This window comes from Euleptes europaea, chromosome 2 (genome assembly GCF_029931775.1).
Source record: "Euleptes europaea isolate rEulEur1 chromosome 2, rEulEur1.hap1, whole genome shotgun sequence".
Classification (NCBI taxonomy): domain Eukaryota; kingdom Metazoa; phylum Chordata; class Lepidosauria; order Squamata; family Sphaerodactylidae; genus Euleptes; species Euleptes europaea.
This window is the reverse complement of record NC_079313.1, coordinates 6,646,317-6,668,548: the sequence shown is the minus strand read 5'-3', so window position 1 is coordinate 6,668,548 and position 22,232 is coordinate 6,646,317.

Below are 22,232 nucleotides of genomic sequence, written 5' to 3'. Positions count from 1 at the left end.
AGCATAGGAAGAACAGGAGGATGAGACCCAGAAGAATGGACAGACATATGAGGATGATCACCCAAAAGGGAAGCTCTGGAAAGACAGAAAGGGCCGGTTTTTGTGTAATAGGAGACCTCTTGAACATTGATCGATCTTGCCATGGTTAGAAAGGTGATGTTTTATGATAAAACATATAAAAGAACATAAAAATGTCAGAAGAGCTCCACTGGACCATCTAGGTCGTTTATGCATGGATGTTTTACCTAAGGTCCATTGCTTGCTGGACCCACACTTTCCTGTTGGGAATCTGCACCAGCAGCCTCCAAGCTCAAATCAAGTCCCTGCTCCTTTAAATGCTGCTTTGTAATAGGCTTAGAGGCCCTGACCTGGACAGCCCAGGCTAGCCTGATCTCGTCAGATCTCAGAAGCTAAGCAGGGTCAGCCCTGGTTAATATTTGGATGGGAGACCACCAAGGAATACCAGGGTTGCTGTGCAGAGGAAGGCACTGGCAAACCACCTCTGTTAGTCTCTTGCCATGAAAACCCCCAAAAAGGGGTCGCCATAAGTTGGCTGCGACTTGACGGCACTTTACACACACACAATAGGTTTACTTGTAGTGCTTACTGTGGGAGAAAATGCCCCCAAACCCAATTGCCACATAAAAAAGCATTTTAAGAACAACAAAAATTTTGGAGCAATCTGAAAGGAGGGAAGGGGGAGAAATCCAAGCCTCGGTTTAAAAGAGATTTTCTTCTGCTCAGAGCTCCGAGGAAGCAGGAAGCATTTGAATCCCCGCACCTTTACATGCTGCTTTGTAATTGGCTGTGAGCAAAACCAAGCCTGCATGGGGATTTCACCCAGGCTTTGCTCAGGAAAGATGGAAGAGTCGGGTTAACAGAGGAATGGGAAAGCCCGGACATTGTGAGGGCTGGCAGCGAGGTCATCTCTAAGGAATGGAAAACTCGTGCATAACTCCAAGGAACGACCGATATAGACCAGGGGGTGAACGTGAGTGAAAGTACCCATGCATAAACAACCCTAGCCTCACTCAGTGGTCAACCAGTTTCAGTGAAGGGCCAACAACAGGGCATAGAGGCCGAGGCCTTCCCCTGATGTTACCTCCTGGCAATGGTATTCAGAGATTTACTGCCTCTGGATGTGGAGGTTCCCTTTAGCCACCATGGTTAGTAGCCACTGATACACCTATCCTTCGTTAATCTAAAGTCTGATCCTCTTTTAAAGTTGTCTATGCTTGTGGCCATCACTACGCCACCCCTCGGAAGAGCAAATGATCTTTGCCTGACTCTTGCAGGACATGTTTTGGTCAAGAAATAATCCGTAGTTTTAGCACAGAAGCATCCAGCGTTATGCTGTAGCCACAATACAACAGTATCAACACATTCATTCATGGATGAGCTTACCTTCCCGAGGGGTTTCAGGAGTCCTTTCTGAAGGATACCCTGTGAAAATATGAAAAACAACCCATCTAGTATGACAAAGGAACAAGATTGATTCCAAAGGGGAGGGGCTGTGGCTCAGTGGTAGAGCATCTGCTTGGCATGCAGAAGGTCCCAGGTTCAGTCCCCGGCATCTCCAGTTAAAGGGACTAGGCAGGTAGGTGATGGGAAAGACTCCTGCCTGAAATCCTGGAGAGCCACTGCCAGTCTGAGAAGACAATAATGACTATTGAGGAGGGGCCGTGGCTCAGTGGTAGAGCATCTGCTTGGCATGCATAAGGTCCCAGGTTCAGTCCCCGGCATCTCCAGTTAAAGGGACTAGGCAGGTAGGTGATGGGAAAGACCCCTGCCTGAGACACTGGAGATCCACTGCCAGTCTGAGTAGACAATACTGACTATTGAGGAGGGGCCATGGCTCAGTGGTAGAGCATCTGCTTGGCATGCAGAAGGTCTCAGGTTCAGTCCCTGGCATCTCCAGTTAAAGGGACTAGGCAAGTAGGTGATGGGAAAGACCCCTGCCTGAGACCCTGGAGAGCCGCTGCCGGTCTGAGTAGAAAATACTGACTTTGATGGATCGAGGGTTTGATTCAGTATAAGGCAGCTTCATGTGTTCATGTTTTCAGTGTTCCCACCGACCTGCGGTATATGCTTGACACATCTAGCTTCTGGATGAGACTGAATTTTGACCATAGCCTGGTTTGATTTGAGTATCCCCATTTTGATTTTGCCGTGGATGGTACTTGGATGGGAGAATGCAGAGGAAGTCCAGGGTTGCTACGCAGGTTTGGCAACGGCACACCACCTCCGTTCAGCTCTTGCCTTGAAAACCCCATAAGTTGGATGTGACTGGATGGCGCTGTGCTAGGGTTGCCAACCTCCAGGTACTAGCTGGAGATCTCCTGCTATTGCAACCGATCTCCAGCCGATAGAGATCAGTTCACCTGGAGAAAATGAAGGAACTAGCTTGTTCTCTGTTGCTCCGGAGATAAGGACACGGAGTAATGGATTTAAACTAATAGAAAAATGATTCCACCTGAACATTAGAAAGACCTTTCTGACGGTGAGGGCTGTTTGATGGTGGAATGCCCTGCCTCGGAGGGCGGTGGAATCCCCGTCTTTGGAGGTCTTTAAGCAGAGGCTGGATGGCCATCTGTCGGGAGTGCTTTGATTGTGGGATCCTGCATGGCGGGGGGAGGGTTGGGGTCACTGGGGATGTGGGGGGGTAGTTGTTAATTTCCTGCATTGTGCAGGGGGTTGGACTAGATGACCCTGGTAGTCCCTTCCAACTCTATAATTCTATGATTCTAACCCACCAACAATGTAAAGGATGTCCCCCTTACCACTGACGCGTAAGCTTTCCTCATCCAGAGTGTATTTCCCCAGTGATGAGCCTTGGCCAGTGAGGTTCTTGAACACGTTGTACACAAGACCTTTATCAACCTTCCTTGACCCGTAATCCAGTGCAAATTGGCAGTCCAAGTCAACTCTGGTTTCGTTGACCTGGGCGGTGGGTCTGCAAAAATACGGCCCACAGAGCAAGAGATGATCTTAGTAACTTTCCTATCCTTTATCCCTTAGAATCTCCTCAATCCATTGATCTTGAGCAGCATAGTTTTAAATCTAATGTTTGAGGAATATAAGGACTGAGATAAATTTTGCCACTGCCAGTGTAGCCTTGGGATCCCTATCACTTAATAAAAAAGGCATTATATCAGACACAGAAGCATTGGCTTTATGTATTAAAAGAGGAAAGATATATCGTGATCTAAGGTCCTCATGGAAATGACATTCCAAGAGCACATGAGCGAATGAGTCAATGGAGCCAAAAGAGCACGAACAAATCCTTTCCAAATATGGTAAATTCAAAATTCTGCCTTGCATCACCATAGAAGGGTTAGCATTTAATTTAGCTAGAAAGGGGGCTTTAGAGAGACGAGGGATTGTCATAAAGTAGGTATAGTAACATGATCATAGCAAGCTGCAATTACAGCAGATAATAATTTGGTCCATTTTTGGTGGTGGTGGTGGTAGTTGTGGTAAGGTGCTTGAGTAGGGTTGCCAACCTCCAGGTAGTAGCTGGAGATCTCCCCCTATTACAACTGATCTCCAGCCGATAATCAGTTCCCCTGAAGAAAATGGCCACTTTGGCAATTGGATTCTATGGCACTGAAGTCCCTCCCCTCCACAAACCTTGCCCCTCTCAGGCTCTGCCCCCAAAATCTCCAGGTATTTCCCAACCTGGAGCTGGCAACCCTATGTTTGAGTTACCGATGGGCACGCAAGGGCTTTGAACGCACCTGAAATCTTCTACGAAGCAGCTGAGGAAATTCAGTCCTAAAGTGCTGTTTTGGAAAAGCTGGTTGAGCTGGGAAAAGAAAGGAAAAATGAATGTCGTAGGCCCCAAAGTGAAGAGTACAGCTAGCTCATTCTCCATTAAGCAGTGGCAGAAAAGAGTCCGGTTTGTTTAGCTCCGCTGTAAGGAACACTCTGGTTAAAGGGACAGCAAACTTCATCCTTTAAGGGGCTTCCTTTCCCTAGATGTAAGGCGTTTGGGCTCTCAAACTGGGCAGCTATCTAATTTCTCATCCCCGCTGGTTCAAGCCCCAAATCCACTTTTCGATTTTGCTTTTCCTTTGCACAAATCAAACCCATGAGTACATTAGGAAAAAATTGTTTCCAGTAAGAGAGTAGTTCAGCAGTGGAATCGGCTGCCTAGGGAGGTTTTGAGCTCCCCCTCGCTAGCAGTCTTCAAGCAGCGGCTGGACAAACACTTGTCAAGGATGCTCCAGGCCAGGGGTGTCAAACTCAATTGTTACAAGGGCCAGATATGACATGTCACTTGGTCAGGCCGGGCCATGTCTTGCCAGCCCAGATCCAGAATGGCGGGTAGGATTGCCAGCTCCAGGTTGCAAAATACTTGGAGATTTTTGCGGTAGAGCCTGAGGAGGGCGGGGTTTGTGGAGGGGAGGAACTTCAGTGCCGTAGAGTCCAATTGCCAAAGTGGCCATTTTCTCCTGGGGAACAGATCTCGATCGGCTGGAGATCAGTTGTAATTGCAGGAGATCTCCAGCTAGTACCTGGAGGTTGGCCACCCTAGTGTTGCGGGAAAACGGAGGTTCGTGGAGGAGAGAGACCCGAGACTGTTATTCGAGAAAACAGTTTTATTTCAGCTGTGGCCCAGTCCGCAATTGACAAGTAGAAAAACTGGGCCCCGATTGTACTGGGGAATGAACTTTTATCCCAATTCCAGGCTAAGACATAACACGTCACCATTTGGGGCTTATCGGACAGAGTCAGGAGCACAGATGCACAGCGGTTCTATCCAGTTCCCGTTATCATTTACCATGACTTTCCCCCCACTGACTCAATACACAGATCTGTCTTGTACTGCAGCAGACTTCTTCCCTTGCTGTCTCAATGCATTCACACAGAAAGGAGAAAAGGTTATCAAGAACATACTTAAGTATGTTTGTTTGACACCCCTGCTCTAAGCTGATCCTGCATTGAGCAGGGGGTTGGATTAAATGGCCTGTATGGCCCCCTTCCAACACTATGATTCTATTATTCTGTTTTCATGACATTTTCCTCCCCTCCGCTAAAACATAGCCTCATGGTTACACCAACTGTAGAGAAATGGCATGAAAAGAAACAAATGGGGAACCCCAGTTTCAAAAATGGGCAGAACCAAAAAGCCCACCGTGACAACACACGAAAACTAAGCAATGAAAAAGGGCCCCCCTCTCTGCATCGTATTCTCTAACAGGGATACCCAGTGGTTCTTCTCCAGCGCTTTGCCTTCTGCGTCATCACGGAGCTCCAGTCTGAACAGAGTGGTACAAAGGGACCACCAACTCATACCCTTGGTTCACCAAGGTCAGCACCGTCGACTCAGTAGGGTTGCCAACCTCCAGGAACTCAACAAACACAATACCTATGCAGGAACTAGCTGGAGATCTCCTGCTATTACAACAGATCTCCAGCCGATAGAGATCAGTTCAGCTGGAGAAAATGGCTGCTTTGGCAATTGGACTCTATGGCATTTAAGCCCCTCCCCTTCCAAAACCCCACCCTCCTCAGGGTCCGCCCCCAAAACCTCCCGCTGGTGTCGAAGAGGGACCTGGCAACCCTATAACCCTCTCTCAACCCCCATTCATGTGACCCAGAGAGCCTTTGCTCGACTACCTGCCCCTACTAAGCCTCAGCCTTGAGATATGGGCAACGCCTCCTAGTGAGAAGCTCAGCTCCTTTTCCCCCACCCTCCCCTGCACGCTGACGCCAGACCCTTGCTCACTTTGCCGCTAATTCTCACAGGCCTGCTTGCTGCCTTGACCTCCTGGGCTCTGCCACCGCTTAGGACATCAGTAGGGTTGCCAACCTCCAGGTACTAGCCGGAGATCTCCTGCTATTATGACTGATCTCCAGCTGATAGAGATCAGTTCGCCTGGAGAAAATGGCTGCTTTGGCCATTGGACTCTATGGCATTGAAGCCCCTCTCCTCCCCAAACCCCGCCCTCCTCAGGCGTCACCCCCAAAATCTCCAGATATTTCCCAACCCAGAGCTGGCAACCCTAGACATCAGCCTTCAGCATACTCTGACACTGCTAACCATTCTTCCAGGCCAGACTCCTGGATGTGTTTTGTGGGGAAGGGACTCCGCAGAAATTTGCCCCTCCTCTGGCCACGTTCTCAGCCGTCTACCTTGCTCTCGACACTCCTTTTGGTGCTCCAACAGATCTCTGTGTCAGGGTTCCTCAACGGGACTGTGTATGCCAGATTGGTGATGGTGAACGTCACGGCAAAGTTCTTTGAGACGAGTGAAGGGTTGTGGGTCACTGCCTTGATCTCTGGCTCCAGAGCTGAGGAGGAAACGATGAGAGAAGAGCTGGTGATGATTAATGGACAGGCAACAGGCGTGTGTGGAGGTTCGGCCCTGTCACTGTGGTCTCAGACTTCACAACCTCTAGGTTAGACTCCCATTGGGAACACTACACGGGACCAGTCCTGTACATGATTTGGAAACTTCCATTATTCAAGAAACTGCTTGGGCTCCCATATAATCATAGAATTCTAGAGTTGGAAGGGGCCACAGAGGCCATCTAGTCCAACCCCCTGCTTGGGTTTGATTCCCCACTCCTCCACATAGCGGCGGAGGCTAATCTGGTGAACTGGATTTGTTTCCCCACTCCTCCACACAAAGCCAGCTGCGTGACCTTGGGCTAGTCACAGCTCTCTTAGAGCTCTCTCAGCCCCACCTACCTCACAGGGTGTCTGTTGCGGGGAGGGGAAGGGAAGGTGATTGCAAGCTGGTTTGAGTCTCTCTGAAGTGATAGAGAAAGTCGCCATATAAAAACCAACTCTTCTTCTTCAATGCAGGATCAGCTTAGAGCATCCCTGACACGTGTTTGTCCAGCCTCTGCTTAAAGACTGCCAGTGAGGGGGAGCTCACCACCTCTCTAGGTAGCTGATTCCACTGTCGAACAACTTGTACGATAAAAATCCCCCCCCCCCTAATATCCAGCCGGTACCTTTCCGCCCTCAATTTAAACCCATTATTGCAAGTTCCCTCTTTCCATCTCAGAGGGGACCATTTAAGCCATCAATAATAGGAAACTGGATTTAAGACGTTTAAAGTTTATTTTGTATACTGTGGTTTTATTGTATTGTATTGTATTGTATTTAGTAATGTCAGCCTCCCTGAGCTCAGCCACAGCTGGGATAGAGGGCGACATACAAATCGAAATAAATAATAGTTTGGATCTGTCTCCAGCACTAATCAGAACACATGATTGGAAGGCCTAGCACAAAGCAGTACAGGAGTTAGCCAAGCTGAGATGTAAGCTTTTACTCCCAGTAACATTTGTCCTTGCCCTGACCTGAATACTCCAGGTTACCCTAACCTTGTCAGATCTCAGAAGCTAATAGGGTCAGCCCTGGTTAGTACTTGGTTGGGAGACTACCAAGAAAGTTCAGAATTGCTGGGCAGAGTCAGGCAATGACAAACCACCTCTGAACGTCTCTTACCTTGGAAACCCTGGGGGATCGCCATGAGTTGGCTGTGACTTGACGGCAGTTTCCACCACCACCACCACCACCACCACCACTACCACCTGTCCACTCCCCCCTTCCTGTTTTGGTTTAAGGTCCTGCCTCATGAAGAATTTCAATGAACTGAAACGTTGCTTTTCTCTGACTCATTAGCTGGTCCCATTAAACAATATTTATATCTGTGCTAATGGACTGACACCGATATCTGAGTTTAATTGAGAAGAAGAAGAAGAAGAAGAAGAAGAAGAAGAAGAAGAAGAAGAGGAGGAGGAGGAGGAGGAGGAGGAGGAGGAGGAGGAGGAGGAGGAGTTGGTTTTATTACCCCGGTTTTCTCTACCTTTAAGGTAGGTGTGGCTGAGAGAGTTCGGAGAGAACTGTGACTAGCCCAAGGTCGCCCAGCAGGCTTCATGTGGAGGAGTGGGGAAACCAACCCAGTACTCTAGATTAGAGTCCACCACTCTTAACCACTACACCAAGCTGGCTCTGTTAAATCCAGTAAGTAAAAAACTTTTCCTTGATAAAATGCCTTGTAAACTCTGGTTTGCCCTGAAAGCATCTCTCTTCCCAGTGTGAGCTCCATGGAGTAGCACAGGGCAGGGGGCTGCTGCCCAGTGGAACAGTCTCTGAGTACATGCAGAAGGCCCCAGGTTCAATCCCTAGCATCGTCAATTAAAAGGACCAGGTAGCAGATGGCATGGGAGACGTCTACCTGAGTCCCTGCAGAGCCGCTGCCCGTCAGAGTAGACAATAGATCCAAATTCTGATAAGGCAGGTCCACAAAACAGAGTCATACTGAGCTGTGGGATTTAGGGCTATGGGATTTAGGGGTAGCAATAGCTTTGTGCAGGACTACTGCAAGCAAATTTGGGAACTCTACCTCCAAAAATGCCCCCATGGGAGTTTTGAAAAAAACACACCCATAGACTAAAATAGGCCTGAATTTTTTTTTTTGTAAACCCATAAATAAAGCCAAATACCCCTTTACTGGTATGGGTATTTGGCGTTTTCTGGGTTTATTAAAAAAATCGGGCTCAATAAATCCGAGTCGAAAATCCCCCCCCCAATATTTTTGGGGACAACCCTAGTGAGATTTAAAGGACAGCAAGGGGGATTTTTTAAAAGGAGAAAGTATTGAAGTCTGTAACTGCGCAGGTGATTTCATTCCCTTCGGCCAACATACCTCTTACAATCACAGTTTTGAGCTGGAACCTATTGCCCAGCCACTGGGCAGTGGAGTTCTGCGTCTCTTCGTTAAACGTTTTTTCAACAATGTCTCTGGTGATGTTCTTTTTTGGGTTAAAGAAACACTTGCAATCAACAATAATGGACCCATACCTGTAAGTGAGGAATAGAAGGGGGGGGGGACAAAGACAGAATGCGGATTATTTTGAAATTCTCCTTCTCCAAGATTTGTACTTTGTTTGGAGTTTTGAATTAATTTTGGAGTGAAGTCCACAACGAAATGCAAAAAATTCTAAAACTATGCTGTTAGGAATTTTACCATCAGTCATTGAAAAATAGATGGCACCTTACACCAAACACGATAAAGAAGATGCATAAGACCAGCAAAACAAGTCATGTGGTTAGCTGGAAGTGTAATACATCAGATGGCTCTTATTATCATATATGGTGGACTTGTCTGAAGCTACAGTTGTATTAGAAAGCTATCCATCAAGAACTTCAAAAGATGTTTCAACAAAAATTACCATTAGACCCTAAGAATATGCTGCTTGGTATACCGGTATATCTCCGCAACGTAAAGATCTATTCAAGTATGCTGTAACCGCTGCTAGAACAGTTTTAGCGAGGAAATGGAAACAACCACTTCTTCCAGATATAGAAGAATGGAAGGAAAAACTGATGGAGTATGCTATTATGGCAAAAATTACCCTTATAATCAATACAAGTAACGATATGAAATACAAGCAGTTCAATGAAAAAATTGAAATTATTTTATAAATATGTAGAAGTTTAAAACTAACAATAACAAAATAACAAAGTAGACACTAACAAATGTTAATGATAGTTAGTTTAAATTTATACTTAGAGAATAAGCCTGATCGTTGAGATTAGAAAAGGGTGTAGTCTGTTCGAGAAGCTGTGTGAATAGACAACCCAGTGAAGAGTTTCAAAAAACCTGGAAATTATATAGAGCATATATGTTTCCTGAAACTGAAATGTAAAAGTTTAGTTACAAGGTTATACTAAACATACTAACTAAAAAGTGTATAATGGAATTCAGTTATTATTACTAACTAACTAACAAGAGATTACAAATGAGACAATAGTTTTAAGTTTACTAATTGAGGTAGTATAAGGGATATAATTATGGGAGTGATCAAGCAGTATATATTTAATGTGATAAGCAAATATAGTTGAATATAGGAAAGATTAGAAGATGGGGCGGGGGGAATTGGCTACGCCCACCCAGGAAAAGCTTTTTACTATCTAGCTGTAGATTTCATGTCAGTAATGTATTGTTTGTAGTTATTATGTATTGTATGTTTGATTATAAAAGTGTGGAAAATAAAATATTTAAACAAATATATTGTTTCCAAAACGGGTAGATCTTGCTAGGTGTCTTCCTAGAATGCCTGTGTTCCTCCCTGGTACCTGGAACACAGCAATGGCAGAATTCCCCAAGCCAGGAACCATGGGACATGTCGCTTCCAGGCTACCTGGGGGACCTACTAAGGCACTGTGTAGGACTAGGTCTCCCAGGATCCCTGGCATCTGGGATGCCACAGTATTCAAAGCAAGCACTCTGTTTACAGACGGAGCCAGAAAAGAAACATTCAAGAAAACGGCTCGTAATGTGCCCAAGAATTACCTGCTGAACATATTCTGAGCCAGCTCTGTCTTTGTAAACCGAAAGACAAGGGATGTTATAGGTCATTTATGGTCACTTTAATCTCCTTTATTCCCCGTTTCAGCCAGGATCAATGTAACCCGGGTTGGGGGAAACTGTATGCATTGGCTGGAATGATCAGGGATGAAACGGTGTGCTAATGGAGGCATGAATACAGAAAAGCAGTCTCCCAAGTTCAAATCAAATCCCACCCCTTTAAATGCTGCTCTGTCATTGGCTTACCTCGCGAGAGAATATTTCCTTCCCCCAGACCCAACTGCAGCATAAAAAAGCATTTTAAGAACAAAAAACAAAAACCGGAACAATCTGAAAGAAGGGGGGCGGGAGAAATCCAAGCCTCGTTTTTAAAAAGCCTTTCTTTTGCTCAGAAACAGCTCCGAGGTAGCAGGAAGCATTTGAATCCCTGCCTCTTTACACACTGCTTTGTGATTGGCGGTGAGAGAAACCAATCTTCTGTGCTTCCCCTGTTTGACTATCTGCATGCTGCCTTGAAGAGGGGTTTGGAAAAGGGTGGGCAAAGCTCAACCCGAGAACAGAGTATGCATGCTCTGTGACTCCAGAATGAGCCAGGAAGAACGGTTTAATTCGGGCCAGAAGAGGAATGGGAAAAGCCGGGTTCATTTTGCCTTGAAACAGCGTTGAGCTTCCAAGGAATGAGGTAACATGCATACTGAAAAATTTGATCCTGGCTGAAACGGGATAAAGGAGGGTAAAGCGACCATGCATAAATGACCATAGAGAAGCACAGTGGTATTCATTTCTACCCTTCGCAGAACTGACCTCAGTCCAGTTACGTTGCAGATCTTGAATCCACTCCGAATGTCGCTCTCATTGAAAAGCCGATTTATCTGAAATCGTTAGACAGGTCGAATTAGTTTCCTTGCTGGTTTAATCCGGTATTTTTTGTTTCTTTTGGTAAGCTGCACACAAGCAAAATCCCATTGCTATCCTTCCCAATTTGGTTCATATCTACAATAGTAAACATGCTGATTTATATCCTGGCAAAGAGCAATCTGGGCCGAAACAAAACTCCGCACATATGGGATTTTATTCACCAACCATAGAACCCACGTATATTATTTTATTTGTTCATTTCCTTTATATATGGGCCTTTTCCCTCCATGGGATTCCTTGCCAAGTCTCCCACCGAAACACTGACCAGACCTGGATTTGAATTGCCTCACAGAGAGCCGATGTGATGTAGCGATTAGAGGCGAGGCCTGGATTCTAATTCTGACTCAGGGATGAAGCTCACTGGGTGACCTTGGGCTATTCCTTACCCTTCTGCTGATGGAGGTCATCAGTTGCTTGTATTCTGGAGATGATGGGTCTGAGTTGGTCAAGTTCTCATTGATTATTGTGAAGCCAAGCGCATAAGCCACACCATCAGAGGCTGAAGGTGACTTGGATCTAGGCGTCGAAGATGGTGGGTATCCTGCAAAGAGTGCACAAGCAAACTGTAAATTACCTGTGGCAGAGACTGTTGCTTCTACCTTCTGTACAGTGCCAGCACTTGGCTAATGTGGAGTAACGGACAAATTTATGGAAGATCATAGAATCGTAGAGTTGAAAGGGGCCATACAGCCATCTGGTCCAACCCCTGCTTAATGCAGGATCAGTCTAGAGCATCCCTGACACGTGTTTGTCCAGCCTCTGCTTAAAGACTACCAGTGAGGGGGAGCTCACCACCTCCCTAGGTAGCTGACTCCACTGTCAAACAACTCTTACTGTAAAAAAGTTTTTCCTAATATCCAGCTGGTACCTTTCCACCTGCAATTTAAACCCATTGAGAGTCCTAACCTCTGCTGCCAACAGGAACAGCTCCCTGCCCTCCTCTAAGTGACAGCCCTTCAAATACTTAAAGAGAGCAATCATGTCCCTCCTCAACCTCTTCTCCAGGCTAAACATCCCCAGCTCCCTCATCCTTTCCTTGTAGGGCTTGGTCTCCAGGCCCCTGATCATCTTCGTTGCTCTCCTCTGCACATGCTCGATTCTGTTCACATCCTTTTTGAAGTGAGGCATATAGAATTGCACACAATACTCCAGGTGCGGCCTGACCAATGCAGTGTACAGTGGAACTATGACATCTTGCAATTTGGATGTTAGGCCTCTGTCGATGCACCCCAAGATCGCATTAGCTTTTTTTGTCACTGCATCACACTGGCTGATAGGTAGATGATGGGTAGAGCCAGCGTGGGGTAGTGGTTAGAATGTTGGACTAGGATCTGGGAGACACAGGTTCAAATCCCCAGTGCCACAGACGTTTGAATGGGCCAGTCATTTTCTCTCAGCCTAACCTACTTCAGAGGGTACTTGGTGTGAATGTAATATGGAGGAAGGGAGAATGTCGTGAGCCACTTTGGGTCACCCTTGGGGAAATGGAACCTCCATGTTCAGAGGCAGTGTACCTCTAAATATCAGTTGCTGCAATGTGGCAGGCATCAAGAGTGGGGAATGACTTGACCTCTTAAATTATGGCTTTAGAAGGATTTCTGAATTTGCCCCATGACGGTTCCCCACTTCCTTTTTCACTTAACCGAGCAGCTCCTTTTTCTTCTTTATTCTCTGACATTTCCTCTCCCCCACCCCAAAATTAAAATGCATACAGATGTATTCTGACCCAGACTAGGAAGCTGAGAAACTGGAAAAACCCTTTGTTGGTAGATGTCCGAAGATGGCACATGAAAGGATTGTCTCTGTATTGCTTGTTGTCAAGCAGAAGTTCACTACTTCCTTGCTGGTTCAAGTAGTTTGTTTCCATAGGAGTTCTTGCAGGTTTAGAATCATAGGCCAAAAACGCATGGTCCCTTAACCCACTTTATTCCCTGTTTCAGCCAGGATCAAATTTACCTGGGCTGGGGGGGAAACTGTACGCATTACCTTGAAAAGCAGGTACGAAACTGTGTGCAAATCCATCCATGTAAACAGAAAGTGTTGGAGACTTGAAGCTCCTGTTTAGTTTGGCGCCCCCCCATGCCCCCGGTGATTGGTCATTTCAAATTGACCAATGAGGGCCTTCCCTGCCCCGGGAACTGACCGATCACCGGGGGCGGGGGTGTTGCAAGCTAAACAGGAACTGTGCACGTCTCCCGCACTTTCTGTTTACGTGGATAGATTGGCACAGTTTCGTCCCTGCTTTTCAAGGTAATGCGTACAGTTTACCCCGCCAGCCCGAGTAAATTTGATCCTGGCTGAAACGGGGAATAAAGTGGGTTAAGGGACCATGCGTTTTTGGCCACAGAGTTGGAAGGGGCCAAACAAGCCATCTAGCCCGACCCCCCGCTTAATGCAGGATCAGCCTAGCTCCTTTCACGATCACGTAGTCCGGACATTCTAGGATTTTCTGCTTCTGATTGAGAAGATAGCTTCCACCTTCTTCTCGTTCTATTTGAATTCCAAGATAGCAATTGATGTTTCTTAATTGTTTCACATCTGCTTCTTGATTCAGATGTGGAACTATTTCATCAATACTCTCCTTGTCTTCATAGCATAAAATCAGGTCATCCACATAAGTCAGCATATAAGTCCATTTGTTGTCTCCATATCTAGAGTATAGGCAACGTTCTACCTTGCCTTGCTCAAACCCTTCCTTGGTTAGCATTTGATGAGGTTTCTCATTCCAACATTGGTTGGAATTCCAACATCGGTATTTAGTTGGTGCAAGGTCGATGCGAACTATTGAACTATTGAGCTGCTATTGAACTACTGAACAGTTAGAACGGTTCCTCAGTGGAACAGGCTTCCTAGGGAGGTGGTAAGCGCTCCTTCCCTGGAGGTTTTAAGCAGAGGCTAGATGGCCATCTGTCAGCAATGTTGATTCTATGACCTTAGGCAGATGATGAGAGGGAGGGCATCTTGGCCACCTTCTGGGCATGGAGTAGGGGTCTGTTGTTCCTATTGGACTGTGGACTTTGGGCCATCCAACCACGGACTTGGGGGTGTGGCTCTGGGTGGTTGGGAATTGTATATAAGTTGGGTGGTTTTGCAGTTAGCCAGTTTTCCCCCTCCCCCTCTTCCTTGTAAGTTGAATAGAGCTGTTGATGTTGGAACTCTGTCTCCAGCCGTGTGTATGACCTTCGCATACATAACAAACATCTTGCAGCCTGTTTCAGCCCCTAGGGGCTCTTTTGCAGTTTACTCATGAGTTGCCTGTCTCTGGATTGTTCAGATCCTGCTGGCTCTTCCATGTAAACATGATCCTTTATTTGTCTGTGTAGAAAGGCAGTCTTTATGTCCAGGTGCTCCACATGCATCTTCCTTGCTGCTGCTATGCTCAGGATCGTTCTTATTGAAGCGTGTCTCACCACTGGGGCGAAGGTTTCCTCGTAGTCTTCTCTGTATTTCTGAGAGTGTCCTTTAGAAACTCATCTGGCTTTGTATCATTGGCTTTTTATGCGTGGCTGTTTCACTTGCCGTCACCCCTCCGATGACTCTGGGTCTTTGTTGTGATTATGCATGCCGTTTCCAACCATCAGAAGTTGCCTCACTCTCCCCCTGCATCTCATAAGAGCATAAGACAGGCCCTGCTGGATCAGACCCAGGCCCATCAAGTCCAGCAGTCTGTTCACACAGCGGCCAACCAGCTGCCTCCAGGAAGCCACAAACAAGACGGCTGCAGCAGCACCATCCTGCCTCTGGTCCACAGCACCTAATATAATAGGCCTGCTCCTCTGATCCTGGAGAGGATAGGTATGCATCATGACTAGTATCCATCTTGACTAGTAGCCATGGCTAGCTCTCTCCTACATGCACATGTCTACTCCCCTCTTAAAGCCTTCCAAGTTGGCAGCCATCACCACATCCTGGGGCAGGGAGTTCCACAATTTAACTATGCGTTGTGTGAAAAAATACTTCCTTTTATCTGTTTTGAATCTGTCACCCTCCAGCTTCAACAGATGACCTCACGTACTAGTATTATGGGAGAGGGAGAAAAACTTCTCCCTGTCCACTCTCTCCAAACCATGCATAATTTTATAGACTTCTATCATGTCTCCCCTTAGCCGCCTTCTTTCCAAACTAAACAGCCCTACTCATCTTAACCGCTCCCCATAGGACAGTTGCTCTAGTCTCCTCGTGTTTTTCCCACGTTTTCATATTCGAGATAAAACAGGTCTCTGAAAACACGGGCACAATGCGGGAAAACAGTGAGGGAGAGCGAGATCACCTCTGACAGACCCAAAGTTGTTGGAGGGGTGACGGCAAGTGAAACAGCCATGCATAAAAGACCTTTGTATTTCTCCATCTGTATCATGCTTGGTTTTGAAGATCCACTCGCATCCTAGTATCTTCTTTCCTGGTGCTAGTTCTGAAAGTGTCTATGTTTGGTTCTTAATCAGAGATTCAATCTCTTCTTCTGCAGCTTTTCTCAAATTTTCTGCTTCTTTTGCAGGCATTTTTGCTATGTCTTCCCATGCGGAAGGCTCAGGTATAGCTTCTGCCTTTGCTAGATAAGAAAGCCTTCTTGGTGGTACTCCTTTGTTTCATTTGGCTGACTATCTGACACTTGGTTCTGCCTCCCCTTATGCCTGTTCAGGTTCTGCAGGTGCGTCATGTGTGTTGTCCATCATGCTCAGATGCACTGTTTCTATTTGCTGTGCTTCATATTTCTCTGTTGGTATAGATTCGCTGATATCTACTTTCTCCCTGTCACTTGATTTCTCCCATTCATCGATGTAAAACACATTGCAGATCTTGACCGTTTCTGTCTCTGGGTTGAGGATTTTGTATCCTTTGCAATCCCAGTGCATAGCCAACAAAAATACCTTCTTCTGCTCTAAGATCCATCTTGGTCTGTTTTTTTTAAAGGAATGTAAGTGTAGACTTTTGATCCAAACACTCTTAGATGATTCAGGGTGGGTTTGTGCCCATACCATAGTTCAAATGGTGTACTACTTGCACCTTTAGTAGGCAATCTGTTCTGCAGGTAGGTAGCAGTGTCGATTGCTTCTCCCCAGTACTTGTCTGGGGAGCACACACATTTCTCTTCGTCAGCACATTTGCATGCCTTTAGTTAAATTCTGGCTTTCAAATTATTAACTAATTGTCCCTGTGCCCCAGCCTGCGGTGCCACAGTTTAGAGCAATTTTTGGGATTGCATTGCTTTGAAATAAAATAGATTCCTTTGAAATGTGGTGTTGGAGGAGAGGGTTACGGATACCGTGAACTGCCAAAAAAACAAATCAGTGGGTTCTAGATCAAATCAAGCCTGAACTGACCCTAGAAACTAAAATGACTAAACTGAGGCTGTCGTATTTTGGCCGCATTATAAGAAGACAAGAATCACTGGAAAAGACATTCATGCTAGGAAAAGTTGAAGGCAGCAGGAAAAGAGGAAGACCCAACCTGAGATGGATTGACTCTATAAAGGAAGCCTTGGCCCTCGGTTTGCAAGACCTGAGCAAGGCTGTCAAAGATAGGACATTTTGGAGGACTTTCATTCATAAGGTCACCATGAGTCGGAAGCGACTTGACGGCACTTAACACACACAACAAATATAAACAAATTCATATAAGCAGTTAGAATGATTTATGCAAGTTTAAAGTATCTGTATCATGAAAGGGAAAGATTGATTAAAAAGCAGTAGATTCAATGTTATAAAGCAACAGATTCAAAGTTATAAAGTTCTAATTGCACTCATAGGGAAGATAGTAAGAGGGAAACAAAATTTGTTATGTCTACCCAATTAAAATTTACCGGTATTTTAGTATATTTCAGATTTTGTATAAGTATTGTGTTGTTTGTGTGAATATATATATATATATATATAGTCTATGTATATGTATATGTATTGTATGTGTTTCTATTGTTATGTATTTCATATTTGTATGTTTGAATGAAATAATCTTTAAAAATTAAAAAAATTAAAAAAGAGAGTACAAATCCTGGTTCACAATCCCAGCTGCAATTAATTCGCCTCTCTGTCTGATAAAAATCTCTTTCCAAAAGAGACATCGTTGACATCTTTGATCCTAGTTGTTAGGATGATTCACCACATATGTCTTCAGCAAGTGGTTCAAGGTACCATTGAGCCTTTCATCGTCCCTTTGCTTAGAGGTGATAAGTTGTGGTGGGGAGGTGTTTAATGCAACAACTCCTTCCCTACTTTGGACATGAATGATGTTCCTAAATCTGTGTCCTTTTCTTGTGGAAAGCTTAGCCTGGTGATCACAGTCAACAATGCTTCTGCCCCTGTTTTGGTTGCAATGTTGTTTAATGGGATAGCTTCTAGGAATTTGGTGGAATAATCCACAATCATTAATATATATTTATTCCCATGTTGGGTGGCTCTAGCCATTGGTCCTACAATATCTACTCCTCTTTTTGAGAATGTGTGGAATGGGTTGTAAGCGTCCTTTCGTTTTGTCCTGGCCTTTGCCCACCAGTTGACATGCTTGACCAGGATTAGCAAAAAGCTCTGACATCTTTTTCTCATATCGGGCCCATGAAACTTGCCCGCGGTTTATTTCTTTAATTCCCAAATGTCTAGACATGGGTGTTTCATGTACAAGAAGTAGAAGCTGCAATCTATATTTTTCTTGGAATAACCATTTGTTTATGCTTCTCCCATATAGTGGTTGGCTGCAGTACTGCAGTCCAAGCTCTGCTGACAACCTGAGTTAGATCCTGACGGAAGTCGGTTTCAGGTAGCTGGTTCTAGGTCAACTCAGCCTTCCATCCTTCTGATGTCGGTAAAATGAGTATCCAGCTTGCTGGGGGTAAAGGGTAGACGACTGGGGAAGGCAATGGCAAACCACCCGATAAAGAAAATCTGCCTAGTAAATAGCATGACGTGACCTCACCCCGTGGGTCAGTAATGATCCGGTGCTTGCCCAGGGGACTACCTTTAAAAGTCTGTAGTCTATGACTTTAAACGAACAAGAATTCTCTATTGTTGCCTCTTGGGAAGAAGTCTCAGCTTGTTGCCATGGCTCTTGTAAAGAACCATCTTGCTTTTGTTCAGTTGGGAATTGCACAGCAGGAATATTCTGCATTAAGGTTTCAGGTTCACTCTGCTGAGTTACTACATTCTGTTTCCATAACAATCACTCTTAGCTTTTGGCCTACTATTAGGGTTGCCAGGTCCCTTTTTGCAACTCGCGGGAGGTTTTTGGGGCGGAGTCTGAGGAGGGCGGGGTTTGAGGAGGGGAGGGACTTCAATGCCATAGAGTGCAATGGCCAAAGCGGCCTTTTCTCCAGGGGAACTGATGTCTATCGGCTGGAGATCAGTTATAATAGCAGGAGATCTCCAGCTAGTACCTGGTAGTTGGCAACCCTACCTACTGTGCAAGTCTGAATCTGAAGCCTACTCCAGGTCACCGTATGAATTAATTTGGCTTGGGGGCCAAAACATTTCCAATTAACATGGGCATAAGCAAATCACCAACACTCCCTTAATCAATTTTCCCTGGAATCCTTTGCATTTGATAGGTATTTATGCCAAGTCTGCATCAAATTCTGGGCCACTTAAATCCTTTGGTTTTATATTTTTTCGCAAGTAGGTATTGCTCTTTCTTTACAAATGTGGAGCTATTAATGTAATTTCTGTCCCTGTCTCCCTCCAGCACAATACTTCTTCATTGTTAATCTCCACCAACTCCAGATATTCCCTGTTCAAATCCTCTTACATTGTCCATATATGTGAGACTCTAGCTGGCCTCTCCAGTTTGGTTTCTTCAGGATGGAGTTCCTTAGCTGTTTCAGACACTAACTAAATTAACAGTCGTAGCTGAGATTTGTTGTTTTCCTTTTTCCAATTTTGGGCAATTGTACCTTAGATGTCCCTCTTCCAGGCAATTAAAACTGTGAGTGAATTTTGACTTGGCGTCAGTGGAGCTATCTTTATTGTCTGCTAGGTTCCTCTGGCTAAAAATGAACCTTTGTGCTCTGACCAGTTTTTCTTCCAGCTTTGCTATTCAGTTTTCTCCGAGGGCCCCCAGACTTTTCTCTCTCTTAATGATGGGTTGGAAAAGAGATCCTCCCAAATCCTCTTTTATCTCATCGACTGAAATGGCGGCTTCATCTACAGTTTTTAATTTCTGTCTCTAATGTACCATCTTAAATGGGAAGGAACATGCTTATAAAACTGTTCCAGACCAATTAATTGCCGTAGCTCTTCAAATGTCTTTGCTCTCCTCAACCCATCTGGTCAAGGCTCAGTCTAAGGGCGCGTTCACACATGCTGAATAATGCATTTTCAATGCACTCTGCAGTGGGATTTTACTGTGTGAAATGGCAAAATCCACTTGATCCTTAAAGTGCATTGAAAGTAGATTTAAAAAGATTCACAGAAGAAATGGGAATGCTATTTTGAATATGTTAACTGGAAAGGGTAGACTAAAACTTAATAGAGATAGAAAATAAGGGCCATGCACCTTGAATAAGCTATAGATAAAGATAAACTAAGAGTATAAACATAGATAAGTTTAGTAATGTTTAAGGAAATATCATAACAGAGTAATGTTTAAGATGTAAACTGATCCCTGAAGTAAGCGTAAAATGTGTGGATGGAAGTGTATGTATATGTTTGTTTGTTTTCTTTTGAAAATGTTAATAAAATATTTTAAAAAAGAAATAAAGAAAGATTTAAAGTGCATTATTCAGCATGTGTGAAAGCGCCCTGTAAGTGCCACCCTAGGCAGCCATAGGTTTCTCCCTGTTTTAATTTCTCTGAAAGCTTTCCGGCTTTGTTCTGCCATGAATCCATACCAAACTCTCATGCTTCCTTTGAAAAGTAAATAATCACATGTTTCCTCATCTCTCATTTCTGAGTAAACTTCACTCAGTCCTCCACAAATCTGTGGGCGCAAATATATCATCCTCTTCTTGGACCCCAAAGTCTCCAAAAGCCCATTCAAAGCTAATAAAACATATATCCGCATCATCCCCTTTTTGATATCAGGGAAATGGCCTTTGCTCCGCTGAGGTATTTTCTTCACTCCTTGATGGAAGTGGTAATTCTGCCCTCAACTGCATCGTCTTCATCCTCATTGCATACATTTCTTTTTCATGTTCTTTCTCAGCTTCAATCCTGTCTTTTTTCCATTTCCTCCTCAGTCCTGGTTGACCGCATTTATATGCCTCTATTTTAGCCAATTCAATTCTCACAGTTTCCATCTTCTGCCTAGGGCTTTTTCCCCAGCTGTAGTTTCTTCTTCTCCCTACCTATCCCCCATGCTTCTCTGGGTCAGCATGGTGATGCCATTCCTGACAGGGGTTCTGTGGTGATTCCTCCTCTTATTGGCCATTTATGCAAGGCTGTTTCCTCGCGGTCACCCCACCAACTACTTCAGGGCTTTGCTTTGATTATGCTTGCATTTTCCAACCGTCAGATGTCGCCTCGCTCTCCCCACACATTTTTGCAAATTTCCCCCACATTTTCTGGGTGCTGGCTATACACGAATCCAGAAAACTTGGGCAAAACGCACAGAAATGCGTGGGGAGAGCAAGGCAAACTCTGATGGTCGGACAATGCAAGCATAATCAAAGCAAAGCATCCCAAAAAGTCGGTGGGGTGACCGCGAGGAAACAGCCATGCATAAATGGCAATTGTGAAGTTCCTCACAATCTTGTAAGACATTTTATTGTGTGTGTGTGTTTATTGTGGGACAAATTATTTGTGGGTTTTATTTTTGGATCCCACTTCACACTTCCCTTTTCACTTAACCAAGTGGCTCCTTTTTCTTCTTTTTTTCTCTGTTGGTTTGCCCCTCAATATGTTAAAATGTATGTAGATGCATTATGACTCAGCCTAGGAAGTTGAGAAACTGGGGGAAAACCACTCATTGGTAGATGTCTGAAGATGGCACACAAGAGGCTGATATTAATGCACAACACATAAACAGTTTTATTTCACTCTTATGGGGAAATGGTAAAGTCAGACTGTCAGGGAGGTTTCAGTTTTAAACTTGGCAGGTGAAAGGGCAACAGAAATGAGGGAAACTTCATATAACTATATACAATATATAGTTTGTCACAAAAATGTAGCTGATTTGTTTTCCCCACAGGTGATTGTAACTGTTGAGAGAAATCACTTGACTGTCAATCTTAAATAAACAGGCATAAGCTTATTAGACACAAAATTTCTAAAGTCTCTGGAGGCAGGAACATATACACAGGTTCCAATTTTCCTTCTTTAGCACTTGATAGGGATCACCCCCCTTTCCTAAGAGCTATTTCCCTCAGGGAAGGACTACCGGTTTCATTTCCCTTTTGCAGGATCCTCCTCGATCCTACACTCATCTCCTTCTCCACTCCCCCCCACCTTCCTCCCTAACTGCCGCTCTCAACTGCCACTTCCCCAGGTCAACAGTGGAATTCATTTTGAGCCCCCTGTCAATCAGGGTTCTCAGACCGATATAAGGCATCTGCATGTAGCTGTCCGTCATGGCCCCCATGCCCTGGAATGAAGGCATGGGACATCTATGGATTGTGCTAGGTCTTACTTCATGGTGGATCTACATACACACTAAACTCTACTCTCTGGACAGCCTCTGCTTGCTGCCAGCATTGAGTAAACCTCATTCTAGTTCCAAACTCAGCCTTGTTTATCCTACCCTGCATGAAACCAAGATTCTTATTTGGGTGGTTTTCTACCAATGCGTACATTGGCTCCTGTGCTTTGGCGAAGCACCACCCAGAAAACATTTGGAAAGAAATACACGTGCGGCCCCTTCAGGATTGACAATCTCTAGGTGGAGCCAGGAGATCAGTTGTCCTGGAGAAAATGGCTCCTTTGGAAGGTGAACTCTAAGGCGTTATACCCTGCTGAGGTCCCTCCCCTTCCCAAACTCAGCCCTTCCCAGGCTCCTCCCCACCCCCAAATTACCAGGTATTTCCCAAGCGGGGCCTTTTATTAAGGTGTGAATGGCTTTGGCTAAG